We start from the raw sequence: 18,681 nt of genomic DNA, 5'->3' as shown, positions 1-18,681 counted from the left end.
CTTTTTAGTTTGAAATGCATTTAATAGACGCGAATTGTTTTTTCACCACCTAAGGCATTAAGTAATTACTTTTTTTTTTTTGTCAGAGCTAGCTGAGGTTTTATTTAGGACAGGAAAAAAAAAAAAAAGCAATTGAATTGTTTTGTAGCTGGAGGCATGGACAAGGGCGGTCCTTAGGCATTAAACTCCCTGCTGTGGGCTGAGGGCTAGGGCTGAGCCTCAGGGGGGGTCTCCTGTTCCCTGTGCTACCCTGCACAGTGGCCTCTCTCCCGGGCTCTCGAACAGCCGCAGGAGGGGCAGGCTGGGAGGGGCTGCCACAGCTGTTGGCTTGGGCAGGACGTCAGAGGACTCGGACACCAGCTTCCCTTCGCGGGTCTCGATCTTCTTCACGACCAGGGCTCTGGTGGAGCTAGTGTGGCTGAAGGAGCTGGAGCCTGAGCCAGAGCCAAAGCTGGAGGCCAGGTCGTAGCTGAGGCCAGGGCTTGTGAGGTCCCCATAGGCTGAGCTCAGACCACCTGCATAGGGGCTCGTGGTCTTCCTATGGATACTCATGTTCTGCACCCCAGACTCCAGCCGGCTCTCCTCACCTTCCAGCAGCTTCCTGTAGGTGGTGATCTCGATATCCAGGGCCAGTTTGACGTTCATCAGCTCCTGGTACCCACGGAGCTGTCAGGCCATGTTCTGCTTGGCCTGCTGCAGGGCGGCCTCCAGCTCCGACAGTTTGGTGTTGGCATCCTTAATGGCCAGCTCCCCACTCTGCTTGGCATCTGTGATGGAGGCCTCCAGGGAAGCCCTCTGGCCTTTGAGGCCGTCAATTTCAGCCTGGAGTAGGCTGATGTTCCGGTTCATCTTGGAGATCTCAGTCTTTGTGCGCTGCAGGTCATCCGGTGCTTCCCAGCCAGTGTTTGCAGCTCCTTATACTTGATCTGGTGCATGCTCTCAGCCTCAGCCCGGCTCTGGTTGGCGATCTCCTTGTACTGTGCCTTGGCCTCAGCGATGATGCTGTCCATATCCAGGGAGTGGCTATTGTCCATGGACAGCACCACAGAAGTGTCTGAGATCTGGGACTGAAGCTCCCAGATCTCCTTTTCATACAGCTACCTGAGGAAGCCGATCTCGTCAGTCAGCCCTTCCAGGTGAGGCTCCAGCTCTATCTTGTTCTTGTTAGCTTCATCCACATCCTTCTTGATAAGGACAAATTCATTCTCCATCTCTGTACACTTATTGATCTCATCCTCATACTTGTTCTTGAAGTCCTCCACCAGCCCCTGCATGTTGCCAAACTCCGCCTCCAGCTTCAGCTTCTCCTGGCCCAGAGTCTCTAGCTGCCGCCTAAAGTTGTTGATGTAGCTCTGGAACATGTTGTCCATGTTGCTCTAAGCTGTCTTCTGCTGCTGCAGGAGGCTCCACTTGGTCTCCAGCATCTTGTTCTGCTGCTTCAGGAACTGTACCTTGTCGATGAAGGAGGCAAACTGACTGTTGAGGGTCTTGATCTGCTCCTACTCCTGGGTGGGCATGGCCTGGATGTTGGGGTCCACCTCCAGGTTAAGGAGGCTCAGCAGACTTTGGTTGACTGTGTCAGTTGTGATGCCTCCCATGCCGCTGGTCCCACCATAGCCTCTGCCCAGGCTACCCCGGAAGTTGCTGGTGCCACTGGGGAGAAGCTCGAGGAGCTGATGCAGGCAATGGGCCCACTCGTGTAGGAGTGGCTGCTGAAGGCCCAGGGGGCCAGAGGTGGACACCTCGTAGGACTTCTGGGTCACCCTGATGGACATGGTGGAAGCAGGAGTGGAGGCAGGAAGGCCGAACCAGGAGGATAGGCCTTTGATCTGGGTCTTATTACCATAAGCCTTGCTTTTGCCAGCATTTAAAACCCCAGGAAAAGCAGTATTTTCTCTATACTCTTCAGGACCTGAAACCAGAAATGGAAGGTGGGGTGGACTTGTGGCCTCCTGGTTAGATGACTTGTAGGGATCTGGACACAAAGCCTTGTACGTTTTCTCTGGCCTAAATAGCATAGACAGCTAAAGTTTTGGACTAAGAGGAGAGAGGCTTCAGTTCTGCAGTAGTATTGTTCTTTTGACTTTAGTTTACATTAAAAATATAAGATTAAAGGAACCGATTTACTATTTACCTTGTGAAATGCAAGGATTAGAAATTTGCCATTCTAATGGTTTGGAAGCAAAAATTATACCCCAATATTTTGGAGAATATAAAATCTAAAGATAAGTTCTCCATGGTTCCTACACAAAAATCCCAGAAAGGGATATGAGGTGGTAGGAGAAACTTTCTGTATAAATGAATCCAATAGAACAGCTTCATTGATTGCTATAATACAATGTTAAAATTGAATTTTTCCTCCCTAGTTATGGCTGAGGCAGAAAAATCACAACTACTAAATTCCAAAGTGAGCTGTCAGACTATCAAGGAAGACAGGTTAGGTGACAAAGAGAATATGCAATTCACTGAAGAATTAAAGAAATTATTATAGACCAATGTAGTTTGGATCTGTGTTCCTGCCTAAATCTCATGTTGAATTGTAATCCCTATTGTTGGAGGTGGGGCCTGGTGGAAGGTGATTGGATCACAGGGACAGTTTCTCATGGCTTAACACCATCCCTCTTGGTGCTGTTTTTGCATGGTGATTTCTCATGAGATCTGGTTGTTCAGAAGTATGTGGCACCTCCCCCTTGCTCCTTCTTCAGTCATGTGAATTATTGCTCCCTTTTGCCTTCTGCCATGATTGTAAGTTTCCTGAGGCCTCCCCAGCACCATGCTTCCTGTAGTACCTGCAGAGCCATGACATAATTAAACATCTTTTCTTTATAAATTACCCAGTCTCAGGTATTTGTAGCAGTACGAGAACTGACTAATATATAGACACAAAGATAACAGCCTAAAAGGTGAAATTTAAGACTGTTTTGTTTCCTGCTAATCTGCATGCCCAAAGAGGAAATAGAGAAACATGTATATAACAGAATTCTTGGCATCTTAAAATTGCAAATATCTTTTTACACACCCTGATGGTGGGCTAGCTCAGTATCTGAAGCAAGAGACAAATGGTGTCTTTGCAAGAACTGCCAGCTTTTGTTGTCAGAGCCTTGTTTGCTGAGAACTTCTTTTCTTTTCTTTCTCTGATGTCGGAAAATTGTGATATAGAGGTAGTATGGACATAGTATCCTATGACACAGGAGGTGCTGTTAAATGGGGGTTCTCATCATAAGACTTGTGAAGAGGACCACTTTAGAGAAAACTGTGTTAAGATCTTATTCACTGTCTCATCAGGTGGTTGGGCAGAGATATGACTCCCTTCAGAGACAGCTGAGGTAGTGAGTGCACTGATGACTGACTTCCTCTGAGGCAGCTGAAAATCAGAAAAAAAGGAGAGTTTCTGTGGTGGTAGAGTAGAAAGAACTGCTGTTTCATATATAGGGTCCATACTACTCTCACAAATCTGCTTGTGCAAGACTGCCTGAGTGAGTCCTATGGACCAGAAGTACACTGTGTGCATTTGAGAGAGCCTGTAAAAAGGTCCTCTTAGATGATGTCCAGTAGGGCTGTCTGGAGGCACAGTAAAGCCTCAACAGAAGAGAACTGGGGGTAACCTCTGGGCTGCAGAAAGAAATAGAGCACATTCACCAGATCAAAGCAACCTCTGGTGAGAAACCAGTAGTGTTTGTTGGGAGATTTGGATGAACTCATAAAAGAAGTCCAAGAGAAAGTCCCCAAAACCATTAAGCCTAGCAAATATGAAAACATCTTATGACAATATCGAATAAATAAGAATTTTACTAGGTCAGGCATGGTGTCTCACACCTGTAATCCCAGCACTTTGGGAGACTGAGGCGAGTGGATCACTTGAGGTCCAGCCTGGACAACATGGTGAAACTCAGGCTCCACTAAAAATATTTCAAAATTAGCCAGGTGTGGTGGCACGTGCCTGTAGTACCAGCTAATCGAAGGCTGAGGCATGAGAATCACTTGAATCCAGGAGGCAGAGGTTGAAACGAGCCGAGAGCGCGCGACCGCACTCCAGCCTGGGAGACAAGAGCGCAACTTTGTTAAAAAGAAAAAAAAATTTACCATTGGTTTTATTTTCTTTTAGCTTTGACCTTGACAGTGTTAAAATAATAGCTAGAAATATATGAGTGTGTGAAAGAGAAGAGAAGCCAATGAAGCCTCTCTCTAGATATCCCCGAGGACTACCTGTAGCCAGCTTTAGCTCAGATAGCAGAGAGGAGTATTATTTTTGAATGAAGATGCAAGTGTTGATTAATTTATTCCTAAATTGAAAGTGTGTTTTATAATTTTAAGTAGGACTTTTTGGCCCAGGGTGGTGCTTCACGCTTGTAATCCCAGCACTTTGGGAGGCTGAGGTGGGAGGATCACTTCAGGCCAGGAGTTTGAGACCAACCTAAGCAGTATACTGAGATCCCATCTCTACAAAAAAGTTAAAAAATTAGCCAGGCACAGTAGGGCTTACACCTATAGCGCTAGCTACTCAGGAGGCTGAGGCAGGAGGTTCAGGATTGCTTGAGGCCAGGAATTTGAGGTTGCAGTGAACTATGATCATGCCATTGCACTCCATCCTGGGTGAAGACAGAGACCCTGTCTCTAAAACAAAACAAAACCAAAACCAAAAATCCATAAAAATCAAGTAAGACTTTCAATTTTTTATGATAAGCAAAAAACTTTTATTGCTTGTCAACATTTTTATACAGGGGTAAGAAAAAATGTTTTCCACTGAGTAGCTATAAAGGGAGTGAGGGATAAAAAACAAATAAGAAAATAAAAACCAAAACAAAAACTCCATTTGCTTTAAAGATAACATCTCATGCATACTGTTTGTTCATCAACTTTAGTTACATTATAAAAGACAATCAGTATCACTTCTTACTTTCAATCAGATCATTTAGAAGGAGATATTGCTCACTGGGCATCACATGGTCTGTTTAATAGCATTTGCTAAAATGTTTGCTTACAGTCATCAAACATTTATAAATAGCAAATATAAAGATTTTATTATTTAAAAAGAATTTTTTATGGCCATATTTGAAAAAAAATCTGTATTTTTTAAAATGTTTGGTTTAGTACAAGGTACATGACAATCCTAATAAAAAAAATACTTGGCTGGGCACGGTGGCTCACGCCTGTAATCTCAGCACTTTGGAAGGCCAAGGTGGGTGGATCACCTGAGGTCAGTAGTTCAAGACCAGCCTGATCAACATGGTGAAAATCCGTCTCTAATAAAAATACAAAAATCAGTCAGGCGTGGTGGCGGATGCCTGTAATCCCAGCTACTTGAAGGCTGAGGCAAGAGAATTGCTTGAACCTGGGAGGTGGTGATTGCAGTGAGCCAAGATTATGCCACTGCACTCCATCCTAGGCAACAGAGCAAGACTCTGTCTCAAAACAAAAAACAAAAAACAAACAAACAAAAAACCTGTCTATTCAGGGTTAGTAGTAATTAAGAAGTCATAGAACAAAATAATGAGCTGTCATTATCCAACCATTAAATTAGAAAATATTGAAGTAAAAATGTCACAATACTGCTGAGCATAGGTGAGCAGAATACACTCATGATCAGCTGTTGGGAGTATAAACTGGTACAGTTCTCCTGAAAAGTAAACGTTTAAAAACGAGGTATGTATTAGGAGGTGTAAATTATTATCTTTTAAAATTCAGTAATTGTAATTAAAATGATATATTCAAGGAAAAATAAGATATGAAAAAATTATTAATAAAGATGCTAGTCACAATTGGATTTTCACATGGCATTAACAATTGGAAAGGACCTGAGTAATTTAACATAGGGAAATCGTTCCTTGTTAAACATTATATTATAATCCAAGAATAAATTAAAACTTACACATATTAATCCTCTCTTCAGAATGAAGGTATGATTTCCATAGCTTTCCAGAGTATTGGGTACTGACTGCTTACAGCTGAGTCCTTCTCTAGCAATTGCCCTTGGACCAGTGGAGTTGCCACACCCAAGTTTATTAAGGGGCTTATCCAGTGACTGGTCAATACAGGAGTACAGAGGACTTGTCCCCCTTGCCTAGACAACTCTGAAGGGCCATTTCAGCTCTGGAGTGCCCATGGGACTTGTGGCCTCTGTTATAAGTGTGACACAGTTCAGATCCCCTTTTGCCCAGTCAGGCCTCCCTTACTTCTATTATGGATGCTATTTCAGAAAGTACACTTTAATAAGTTTTCTGCATACAAATCTCTATTTCACAATTTTGTTTCTGATAAATATGGTCACGGCAAAATATTGCCTTTTGTCCCCTCTTAATAGTCTTCCCCTTTTTTTCTTAGGAGGTGCTTGCTAGAGGTAAACACTATCTCAAAGTGGTGAGCATCATTCCTTTTAAAGTCTTTAAATTTTTCTTGAATATATACACATGCACATACACATACACACACACAGAGCACATGGAATTGTTTAGAAATTTTAAAATCAAGTAAATGCATTCTATTTACATATTCAATATTCAATGTGCATTTTGCTTTATTAACTAAATCTATTTTGAGATCATGCATGTTGATGTATATAATATTTATATAATTATATATGGTTTAAAAAACTTGTGTGTAGCATTTTATGTTAGAAACATACTACATGCTTTGCATAAAAAATCATCTCCCTAGTCACAACCATTTAAATTGTTCCTATTTTTTTTTGCATGGCTAAAAAAACTAAATATTTTTCATTAAATATTAAATATTTTTATCCAAAGCTTTAAAAATTGTACGATAAGCATCTTCCTAGTTCATATGTAAGTTAAATTCTCTGGAAGTTAAATTGTTGGGCAATACAATGTAAAAGTCAGAGTTTAAGCAGAAAATTAGAGGCCACTACAAATATTTTCAAAGGATGTTATTTTTGATGTGATGGAGAAACCTGACAGCTGGGCAGATGATGGTGAGGTAACCTGATTGCAGCAAGCTACTACAGCCTTGTGGCTGGAATCTCCTTGGTGTGATTGGAGCTCAGGAGCTATGGCACCCTGATAGAAGGTGGACATGTGGAGAAAATGCAACACTGCCAGAGAAGCTGCCCCAAACAGAGAGGGCAGTAAGAAACTCCCTAACTCCTTGCCTCACTTTCAGACTTAACTAGTTTCTCCCATGGGCCAAACCCAACTAGAATACGGCTAACATGGAAGGCTGAAATAGCTAGCCTGCAAGGGTCAGCTCCTTGAAGGTATTGAGCAGGGTAGAGTAAGGGAAATAAACGGATTTGAGGGCAAACATGTTCAAGATAAACACAGTCCACTCTTTTTGCTATTCATCAAATATATTTAATGACTTCATGATTTAACCTAATAGGCATCAGCATATATATATATATGTGTTTGTGTGCATGTGTGTATATATATATACATAACTTTCCTTTTCTCTCTCAAAAGTGGAAATGAGAAAGCCTCTCATTGAGTTCATTGCAAATCCAGGAAGCCCAACTGGTAAACAATTCTCCCAATCTGATCAGGCATGGATTTTTGTGGTCTGATGACCTACGTGATGCATCGTAAAGTTAAGTAATATCTGCACTCCTCATACAAAGTAGTGAGGGAAGGGAAAATAACTGGGTAATATATTTGCGTTAAAAATGCATAGATAATACAGTCCTCATTTTTGTAGCTAGTCATGAGACAATGGCTTATATTTATCATTTTCTTTAAGCCCACTAAACTAATACACATCACCTTTTCCTTAACTTTCACTTTGACTGGTGGTTTACCCAAATTTTTATTCCAAAAGGACTGCGTTCTCATTGATCTTTCCCTATTGGGTTTCTTTAGTATTTCATTTGCCTTTACTCTCAGATATGGGACATACGAGGTGCCCCAGTGAAACCTCTGAGTTCCAGATATAGTTTTCACTTCCCTCGTGGGATAGCTGCAACCTGATTTCTCCTTAAGTTTTGGAATCAGTATTGGAAGAGGATGACAGACATTAATAGCATCATTAGAGAGCCAGGGTGCAGAGATAGAATTTCTCATCAGATCTCCTTTTATTTTAACACTTAGGTTTCTGGGAGAGAGAGAGAGAGAGAGAGAGAGAGAGAGAGAGAAAGAGAGAGAGAGAGAGAAAGAGAGAGAGAAAGCGAGCATTGAGAATGACAGGTGACTACTGCAAACTTAACCAAACAGGAGCCTTATTTGCTGCTGCTTTGCTAGATCATATTAACACCGCTTCCAATGCATGCTATGTGGCTATTGATATTTTTCCATCCACGAGATAAACTGAGGAATAGAAACAGTTTGAATTTAGTCATAATGTATGACAGTATGCACTCAAGACTATGTTGTCTCTCTGGATCTCTATCACAATGCAGTCTGAGAGACCTGGAGCAGTAAGACATCCCTTAGAGAGTCACACTGATCCACTATATTGATGAGATGATAAAACCATGCTAATTATGTGAGACAACAGGAACTACCAAGGATAGCTGGTAGACCCTACAAAGATACTGCACCCTGCCACATCAGTAAAACTTTCAGTGGTCCGATAGTCTGAGGTATGCTGGGACATCTCTTCCACAATAAATGAAAAATATTGCATCTTGCATTTCTAACCACAACAAAGATGCACTATTCTTTATTTTATTTTATTTTATTTTATTTTATTTTTTTAGACGGAGTTTCGCTCTTTTTGCCCATGCTAAAGTGCAATGGCGCGATCTTGGCTTACTGCAACCTCCACCTGCCAGGTGCAAGTGATTCTCCTGCGTCAGCATTCCTAGTAGTTGGGATTACAGGCGTGCACCACCACTCCTGGCTAATTTTGTGTGTTTAGTAGAGATGGGGTTGATCTCGACTAAATTTTGTGTGTTTAGTAGAGTCGCAATGTTGGCTAGGCTGGTCTCGAAAAAGTGCTGAGATTACAGGCATGAGCCACTGCACCTGGCCAGATGCACCATTCACAGTAGGCCACTTTGGGTTTTAGAGATGTACACAGACAGAGTCTGCTTCCCCACTACTCCCAACACACACACAATTAGGTGTGGCCTAGCTGACACTGAATTTTTCTTGAATGCCAAGAGGGTCCACAAACATTTATTTCTTTTCCCATTAAATGTGTAGCTCATTTGTATAAGCTCTTTCAGTATGAAGATGAAAGCTGTAAGTATCCACTGGCCTAAGGACTATGGCTAGTTAGGAAATCAGGCACTGATCTGTCAGTACCCTGTCATGTAAAGACAGTTGCCAGTGGCTTTGCTGTCCCTTGCCCTCTCCTTCCACACTGATGTTTCTGGAGAATAAGAAAAGACACTATAAGATATGCTACATATATACCTCTGGTATGGGGACGTTTTCTATAATATTCTGAATTTAATGTTGTATTACTTAATCTAATGTTAAAGAGTTTTTGTGCATGTGTGTGTGCACATGTGTGGGTTCATACATGTGGCTATTTCCTGTCAATTCATAGCCCACCAGAAATGATGTATTTGGGGATTCTTCACTGTTTTTAATATTTTCTGTTCATGTTTTTGTGGATAGTGTTTCTATTCACTATGGATGGCTTTCCTTCTGTATTGTGGGGAAAGGATAAGATATTCTGTCATCGGGAGGGATGGTAGACTATTAGCTCTTCATCTGGGTATAAGGGCTCTCTGTTCCTCCTGGATATTGCCAGTGAGTTGAAGTGTAGACCTACCTTGGAGAAACTACCCACATTCCTTCTTCTCACCTTGAGGCAAATATCTCTTCATGTCCTAAAGATGGCACAAATAGGCCAGGGTGGGGTTAGTGGGACAGTAAAATGACTGGTCTTTACAATGGAGTTTACCAATCCACACTTCAGAGACTGAACCATCCCATTGAATTGCTTCCACTTCTCCTTTGATATTCTCCTGTACATATTTTGGGCTGCAGTTTGTCTGTCAATGTTATTTCATCTTTTGTTGTATCTTTTTATGAATTCTCTATCTTTATGGATCACTGATTATAAGCTTACTTATATTCCAGGGAAACTGTGAATTTAATCTTTTTCTTCTTATTTTTACAGGCTAGGAATTAAAGGTCACCTTTCTTTTTTTTTTTGAGGCGGAGTCTCGCTCTGTCGCCCAGGCTGGAGTGCAGTGGCCGGATCTCAGCTCACTGCAAGCTCCGCCTCCCGGGTTTACGCCATTCTCCTGCCTCAGCCTCCCAAGTAGCTGGGACTACAGGCGCCCGCCACCTCGCCCGGCTAGTTTTTTTGTATTTTTAGTAGAGACGGGGTTTCACCATGTTAGCCAGGATGGTCTCGATCTCCTGACCTCGTGATCCGCCCGTCTCGGCCTCCCAAAGTGCTAGGATTACAGGCTTGAGCCACCATGCCCGGCCAAGGTCACCTTTCTTATGTAATCTTTAATTCTTTTTTAATATAATAGTTTTATTGTGATACAATTCACATACATACAATTCATTTATTTAAAAGGTAAAAATTAATGGTATTTAGTATATTCATGAAGTTATGTGGCTGTACTTAATATGTTACTTGTTGTTCCAAGGAACTATAGAAAATTTTCATGAACTCCAAGAGAAGCACCCTATCCAGAAGCAGTTGTACCTCATTGCTCTCCATCCCTCTCAGCCCTGAGCAATCACTAATCTACTTTCTGTCTCTATAGATTTGCCTACTCCGAAGATTGTATATAAATTGAATTATACAATATTGGGCATTTGTGACGGGCTTTTTTCATTTAGTGCACTGTTTTCAAGGTTTATACATTGTGTGGTAAGTATCAGTACTTCCGTCCTTTTCATAGCTGAATGAATATTCCATTGCATGGCTCCATCACATTTTGTATACTCACTTTTTAGTTGGTGGAAATTTGGGTGGCAGCGCCATTTGTTGAAAACACCATTCTTTCTTCATTGAGCTGTCTTGACACCCTGGTTAAAAATTAGTTGACAGGACATGTGAGTGTACGTTTCCTGACTCTCAATTCCAGTTCATTGATGGATATGTCTGTCCTACGCCAGTACTATGTACTGTCTGAATAATGGCAGCTGTGTAATAAATTTTGATATTAGTAAGCGTGAAGCACCCAACTTCGCTCTTCTTTTTCAAGATTATTTTGGCTCTTCTGGAACCCTTAAAATTCTGTATGTATTTTAGGACCAGCTTGACAATTTATGCAAGGAAGCAAGATTGAATTTTGATGGTGATTACATTTGTAAACCAACTTGGGAATTACAGCCATCTTAGCAAGATTAAGTCTTCAAATCCATGAATATGACATGTTGTTCCATTTACATTTACAACATGTTGTTCCATCTTTAATTTATTTCAGCAATATTTTGGTTTCAGTGTGCAAGTCTTATGCCTCTTTAATTAAATATATTTCTAACTAATCTATTCTTTTTGATGTTATTGTAAATGGAATTTTTCTCTTAATTTCAGTTTTAGATTGTTCATTTTTAGTGTATGGAAATACAATTTTTTTAATTGATCTTATATTCTGCAACTTTTCTGAACCCATTTATTAGTTTTAATATTTAGTAGATTAAAAAATTTAGTAGAAAATTCTAAGAATTTTAAAATTCTTAAATCATGATGATGATCATCATTAATCAAAAGTTGATGTCAAAGCAAATAGAAATAGTTTTACCTTCTTTCCCTGGATGTTATTTCCTTGCCTTGTCTAGCTGTTGTGGCTCGAACTTCCAGGGCAATGTTGAATAAAATAGATGAGAGTGGACATCCTTGCCTTTTTCATTATATTAGAGGGGACTATTCAGACTTTCCCCATTAAGGATCATGTTACCTGTGGGTTTTTCATAAATATCTATTATCAGTTTACAAAGTTCCTTTTTGTTCTACATTGTTGAGTGTTGTTATCAAAAATGATAGTTGAATCTTGTCAGATGCTTCTTCTACATCTTTGAGATGATCATGTAGTTTTTGTTCTTTATCCTATTCATTGTTTTATAGGTTTTTTCTAATGTTAAATCAACCTTGCATTCTTGGAATAAATTTCACTTAGTCACGGTATATAATCCTTTTTATATGTTGCTGGATTTAGTTTGCTATATTTAATTGATGATGTTTGCATCTATATTCACAATAAATCTTAACAATTTTCTTTTTCTATGATATCTTTGCATAGTTTTGACATCATGATAAAATGACTTCATAAAATGAGTTGGGATGTATTTACTCTTCTATTTTTGAAATAGCTTATGAAGAATTGATATTAATTTTTCTTTGTTTAGTGAAATTTGCCAGTGAATCATGTAGGTCTATGTTTTTCTTCTTGAGAAGTTTTAAAATTACTAATTCACTTGTATCAAATAATTAACTTTGTTTTTTCTATTTTCTATTTCATTAATTTCTAATCTAAACTTTCTTTTATTCCTTCTGCTTGATTGAACCAGAATATGCCCAGCATAGCGACTAGTGTCAAAACACACAAGCCCAGGTCAGTGGTTGAGAGCATAGAGAGGAAATAGTACATTGGTTTGTGGAGACTGGACTCAGTGATGATGACGAATAGAATGATGCCATTCTCAGAGAGAGCAGTTATGTAGAGATAGCAGAAGAGGATGGAGATCCAGGCATGAGCAACTTCTAGTCCTGGAACTCCAGTCAGGAAAAAGATCAGAGAAGAGGAAGTGATATTAAGAAAAGACGACATGGGCCGGGCGCGGTGGCTCAAGCCTGTAATCCTAGCACTTTGGGAGGCCGAGACGGGCGGATCACAAGGTCAGGAGATCGAGACTATCCTGGCTAACACGGTGAAACCCGTCTCTACTAAAAACAAACAAACAAACAAACAAACAAAAACCAAAAACCTAGCCGGGCGAGGTGGCTGGCGGGCGCCTGTAGTCCCAGCTACTCGGGAGGCTGAGGCACGAGAATCGCGTAAATCCGGGAGGCGGAGCTTTCAGTGAGCTGAGATCCGGCCACTGCACTCCAGCCTGGGCGACAGAGCGAGACTCCGTCTCACAAAAAAAAAGAAAAGACAACATGATTACTATGGAAGAATAATTCTGTTGCAATAAATGTCCTAGAATGAGAAATGATAAAACCATTCATCAGTTTTGTTATGATTTCTACTAACTATAGTCAGATAAATCAAATTGGAGATTATTTTTAGGATTTTAACGTCTCCTTTCTACTTCCCAGTTTTAATATTTTTTTCCCTGCTGAGCTGAACTTCCTTTTCACGATTCTTGTTTCCTGATTCACAACAGAGAATAGCACCTCTTGTTTTTTTAAAAGCCAGGGGTGGCCAGGTGCTGTGGCTCACGCCTGTAATCCCAGCACTTTGGGAGGCCAAGGCGGGTGGATCACCTGAAGTCGGGAGTTTGAGACCAACTTGACCAACATGGAGAAACTCCGTCTCTACTAAAAATACAAAATTAGCCAGGCGTGGTGGCGCATGCCTATAATCCCAGCTACTTGGAGGTTAAGGCAGGAGAATGGCGTGAACCCGGGAGGCGGAGCTTGCAGTGAGCCGACATCGCACCATTGCACTCCAGCCTGGGCAACAAGAGTACAACTGTCTCAAAAAACAAACAAACAAACACACACACAAAAAACCCAGGGGTACTTTTGGTCCCCTTTCACTTTGACCCTAGTCAGTTTCTTTCTCCCTTCCTTTGTACGGTCCACACAAAGAGATCAAAAGTAATTTGAAAATACCATAAATTAATTGGGTAATTCGAAGTGGTATTCATTTTTAAAAGTAAGATTTATTATTTAATAAAAATATACATGTATGTGAATATTTGTTTAAAAACTCTGCTGCAGGGTGCAATCATGACTCACTGCTTGCTCAAACTCCTCTTGTCTCAGCTTCCTGAGTGGCTAGGACTACAGGGTCGAGCCACCACGCCCCATTATTTTTCGTTTGTTTGCTTTTCGTGGAGACTCAAACTCCTGTTCTCAAGTGCTGCTCCTGCCTCAGCCTCTCAAGCATTAGGACTACAGGTGTAAGCCACTAAGCCTGGCTGGGTTTTTTTAAAACAGGAATTCCACTGATGCCCCACAAGAAACAAATTCAGCTCCTGCTTTGGTATCTGTCCGAGGAGCACTCATGTTTACCACCTTTCCTTCTTACTTCTCTCGTGCTGCCTCCCTTCCTGTGTCTGCTTTTGCAATTTGCTTTCTTTGCAAGGAAAGAAAATCAAGACAAACGAAGACAAGAAAGCTGGGCAGTTCGGTGCAGGTGTGGGCATTAGAGGCTAGCCTGAGGAGGCAGGTGGACATGAAGCACCTTATTTTGCTTCTCATTCATAATGTGGTTTTGCAGATTCTTACTGGTTAAGACTGCCACCGTGAGAAAATACGTCATCAACCAGAAAAGTGCAGTTCTATCGGCTTAAGGGGTGTTTTCATCTGATGTTTAAATTTGTCCATCTACAGGACCTTGTGATAAAGAAAAAACCTTCCAGATTTTATGAGCAATTCTGGTCTCAACAGTCAGAATTCTGCCACTAGGATTGTTTTGAAACAGTAATACGTGTAAAAAGGAACTTGGCTGTTGCCTCATCTAATCATGGAATTGTCAGGCTTCAGTCAATAATTACAGAAATAAATAGTCTTTTGTGTTGGGAGTAAGTTATAGTCAGTATTCATCTCTTCTTTTTTTTGTCACTTTTTTCTCTAATTATGTCATTTGAAGTTTTGAAAGTATTCCTTCTATAAAATTAAATTAACCTGCCTTAAGAAAAAAACCTCTATTATCATGGAACTTTTTCATACATTATATGTATGTAATCTTTTAAGAAAATGATTTTATATAAAGAAATAATTCTATACAAGTCAAAATAACCCATTTGCTATTTCTTGGTCAATGGATTTTGCCCCTACCTTGCTAGAGTTTTTTCTAGTCTAGGTTTACACTTCTGATCTTGATTCTTGATTTTCGTATCTGTTGTCATTATAGCTGAGTTGATATATAACTGTTGAAGAAAATTATCTGTAACACCACCTTTAGCAATTAGTCTTTTAAAAGCCAGCTGTATTAAGCTTCAGGGATAGGAGTGAACTAGATATGCAGAGGCCTGATACCAGACACTTTTCTTTCTAGCCTAATATTTTTGCAATTATTGCCACCCTTGGTTTACATACAAGACTCAGGACAATATGCTTTCAAAGTCTATCTTCATCAATGTAAATAACACGTGAGCTTTTAACTCCACCAGGAAGTAGTATCTGAAATGAGTCTTATTGCTATGCAGGTGTGGTCCTAGGTGAGTTTTCTTCTCTTTCCTTTCTTCTTTTCCATGTTGACTTTACTCTTGTCATCTGGGACCCTTAGTGCTGGAAAATCTTGCTAAGACCCTCACTAAGCCAGTCTGGTAGTGCTTTGAATATTAATGTTTTGTTCTTCTTGACCGCAAGAAGATTGGGCAATTTTCTCATAGACCTAGGCATTGGCTAGAATCCCACTGGTCATTCATGGACATTCAGAACTATGATGACTCCAAACATTGATATGGAGAATATACTCACACAACTGTGTTATAGCCACACAATTTTACCTCCTTCAATAGTGAAATATTCTATCTCCAAATCTTACTTTATGATACCTCTTGGGACTGCATGTTGTACTGTTGACAACCTTTTTTTTTTTTTTTTTTTTATCTCTAGCTACTATTGCTGTCCAGTCTCAGCAGTTACTCCTGCTCTTATAGGCTGCTGAGAACCTGGCATATTTTTCATCAAAGCCTGCTCAGTTTTGAATCAGCCACAAAATAGCCATATGTCTTTGGTCTTGACATTTAATATTAATAGTAAGAAAGGTTGAATTTGATAATCTCCATTTTTTTTATTTAATGTAATTGCAGTTAAAAATGTCACAACGATAAGCTTATGGGCATTACTTAATATCCTAAATATATGAAATATGGAAAAAGTCTCATATAGAAAATTTCAGGTATGGATTGTAATGGGTATGGAATTATAATTACTGATTATGAAGTGATTCTTGTTCCATTAACTGCATAATTGACGGAAGAGTATATTAACTAAAATAAAATCAGTTTATCATTCAGTTTCCTGACATCGTTTCAAAATTAATATAAAAAATAAAAATAAGATCCTTATTCATCAGATAATTTTAGAAGAACATTTTAACAGTTATACATATTAGAAGAATAACATTATAATAAAAAATAATGGACTTATGGCTAGAATCATCAATAGAAATTTAAATAAAATAAATGGCCAAGAAAGTTAATATTAAAAACCAGTGGTCATAGGCAGGAAAGTCACAGTAGGAGAATATACAAAGATATAATATTTTGGGGCTGGGGGTGGTGGCTCATGTCTGTAATCCCAGCACTTTCGGAGGCCGAGGCAGGCGGATCACGAGGTCAGGAGTTCGAGACCAGTCAGGCCAACATAGTGAAACCTCATCTCTACTAAAAATACAAAAAATTAGCTGGGCATGATGGCGGGCGCCTGTAATCCCAGCTGCTTAGGAGGCTGAGGCAGGAGAATCGCTTGATCCCTGGAAGCAGAGGTTTCAGTGAGCCGAGATTGCACCATTGCACTCTAGCTTGGGCAACAAGAGTGAGACTCTGTGCCTTGTCCACAGTAGATGTACAGTACCCATTTGCTGAATTACTGAATATATCTGTCTGATTTTCAGTACTGTGCTTGGATTAAAGTGACTGTTTTGTCATGTAGCATTGGAAACTCACCACTGCTCCATTTCTGGCTCATGCTGTGCATTACAGTAGGGTTTCTTACAAGTGCTATCTCACAGGCTCCCTCTTGCTGGTTCTAGGTTTGCCCTCTGTATGGCACACAGATCAAATGTAATTATTTTCCAGTAAAGCAACATTCAGCCATTTGAACATAGCCATATGTTTGTTCTTAGTCTTCTAAAAAAAAAGAAATTATATTTTGGCTTTGGACATCTCCTCTAAGTCAACCTGGAACACTGAATTTAAATATCTTAATTCATACTGTTTTAGAGTCATGTAGAGTCCTAGAATTTTATAACTGGAAAGTACCTTAGAGACATTTTAGTCTCTTCCACAGAATGACATTAATTTTATTACATGGTATTCCAGTGGCCTAAAAGCATTGATTTTATTAGTGTTGTTCTTGCCAAAGTGTATTGAAAGGACAATATTAGCTTTTGTTGCAATTGCTTTTGGCATTTTCATCATGAAGTTTTTCCTTATGCCTGTCTTGAATGGTATTGCCTAGGTTTTCTTCTAGGGATTTTATTGTTTTGGGTTTTATATCTAAGTCTTTAATCCATCTCGTGTTAATTTTTGTATAAGGTGTAAGGAAAGGGTCCAGTTTCAGTTTTCTGCATGTAGCTAGCCAGTTTTCCCAGCACCATTTATTGAAAAGGGGATCCTTTTCCAATTGCTTGTTTTTGTCAGGTTTGTGAAAGAGCAAATAGTTGTAGATGTGTGATGTTATTTCTGAGATCTCAAGGATCTAGAACCAGCAATACCATTTGACCCAGCAATCCCATTACTGGGTATTTACCTAAAGGAATATAAATGATTCTACTATAGAGACACATGTGCATGTATGTTTATTGCAGCACTGTTTACAATAGCAAAGTCACGGAACCACACTAAATGCCCATCAATGGTATACTGGATAAAGAAAATATGGTACACGTATACCATGCATACTATGCAGTCATAAAAAGGAATGAGATCATGTCCTTGAAGGACATGGATGAAGCTGGAAGCCATCATCCTCAGCAAACTAATACAGAATACAGAAAACAGACAACAGAAAACTAATACTAATACAGAACACCAAACATCACATGTTCTCACTCATAAGTGGGAGGTGAACAATGAGAACATGGACACGGGGAGGAGAACAACACACATGAGGGCCTGTTGGGGGCAGTGGGGGAGGGGAGGGAACTTAGAGGATGGGTCAGTAGGTGCAGCAAACCACCTATGTGACAAACCTGCAGTTCTGCACATGTATCCTGGAAGTTAAAGTAAAATAAAAATTAAAACAACAACAAACCAAAAACAACAAGAAAAAGAAAGTATAATAATGATGCACAAAGAAAAAAGGGACACTTTGAAGTTACAAAATGTATAATTAGCCAGAAAAAGAGAAGACTAAGAGCAAATATATGGCTATGTTCAAATGGCTGAAAGTTGCTTTACTGGAAAATACATTTGATCTGTGTGCCATACAGAGGACAAACCTAGAACCAGCAAGAGGGAGCCAGTGAGATAGCACTTGTAAGAAACCCTGCTGTAATGCACAGCATGAGCCAGAAATGGAGCAGTGGTGAGTTTCCAGTGCTACGTGACAAAACAGTCACTTTAATCCAAGCACAGTACTGAAAATCAGACAGATATATTCAGTAATTCAGCAAATGGGTACTGTACATCTACTGTGGACAAGGCATAGGAAATTAAGTGTTAATAACAACAAAGTCCCTGACGTCATCATGAGTAGTTGACTAGAGGACAAAGGCAAGTATAGTGGAATTATAACATGGATAGTAAATTTGGAATGCCACCACAGCACATAAAGAGGGCAACAAGCTCATTTTGGGGAATAAGGAATGGTTTCCAGCAAATAATGGTGTCTAGACTGAGACCTAAATTCCAAGTATAGTTGGAAAAACATGGGCACGAGGGGCTAATTTTAATGCCAAATAATATTCCCTGGTAGAGATGTATCAGGAATCTAAATTTTTAGCAAGATCCTCAAGCAATAGTTATGTGTTTG

General features: G+C 39.9%; 1 pseudogene; it reads right to left on the bottom strand.

Moving 5' to 3' along the window:
* Positions 1-219: 219 nt before the first annotated feature.
* LOC117081327 lies at positions 220-1,790 on the bottom strand (annotated as a pseudogene).
* Between the last annotated feature and the right edge of the window lie 16,891 nt (positions 1,791-18,681).

This window comes from Trachypithecus francoisi, unplaced genomic scaffold, assembly GCF_009764315.1.
Source record: "Trachypithecus francoisi isolate TF-2019V2 unplaced genomic scaffold, Tfra_2.0 Lachesis_group8, whole genome shotgun sequence".
NCBI classification, from domain to species: domain Eukaryota; kingdom Metazoa; phylum Chordata; class Mammalia; order Primates; family Cercopithecidae; genus Trachypithecus; species Trachypithecus francoisi.
This window is presented reverse-complemented; position numbering and strand designations above follow the sequence as displayed.